Source organism: Sinocyclocheilus anshuiensis, unplaced genomic scaffold (genome assembly GCF_001515605.1).
Source record: "Sinocyclocheilus anshuiensis isolate Anshui unplaced genomic scaffold, SAMN03320099.WGS_v1.1 scaffold355, whole genome shotgun sequence".
Taxonomy (NCBI): domain Eukaryota; kingdom Metazoa; phylum Chordata; class Actinopteri; order Cypriniformes; family Cyprinidae; genus Sinocyclocheilus; species Sinocyclocheilus anshuiensis.
The window spans coordinates 2989818-2990411 of record NW_015549571.1 but is presented as its reverse complement, the minus strand read 5'-3'; positions in this window follow the sequence as shown (position 1 = coordinate 2990411).

Genomic DNA, 594 nt, shown 5'->3' with positions numbered 1-594 from the left:
ATCAAGAGTTAAACAGCATTTGATGTTATTTCGTGTGGATGTTTTTGGTCTTAAAACCCCTGTTTTTCTGAAGTTAGAGGGAAGTGACTTTAGTTGAAGGTTGCTTGTCATCCATTGTTTTTTATATTAGCTATGCATTCTGTTAGTTTTGTCAATTGGTATGTTTTGTCGGGCCTCAAAGAAATATAGACAGTAAAAATAAATAATTGTTTCTTAAAGGGGTCATATGATGTTGCTAAAAAGAACATTATTTGGTGTATTTGGTGTAATGAAATGTGTTTATGCAGTTTAAAGTAAAAAAAACACATTATTTTCCACATACTGTACATTATTGTTTCTCCTCTATGCCCCACCTTTCTGAAACGTGTCGGTTTTTACAAAGCTCATCGGTCTGAAAAGCGAGGTGTGCTCTGATTGGCCAGCTATCCAGTGCGTTGTAATTGGCCGAATACCTCAAGCGTGTGACGGAAATGTTACGCCCCTTACCATACTGTGATGCCCTGTCCAGCCGAAGCGACGATTCAGAAACATGAAAACCCATTACAAACGAGGCATTTGTTGCATCCAGTGGGGACATAATTACAGATTATAATG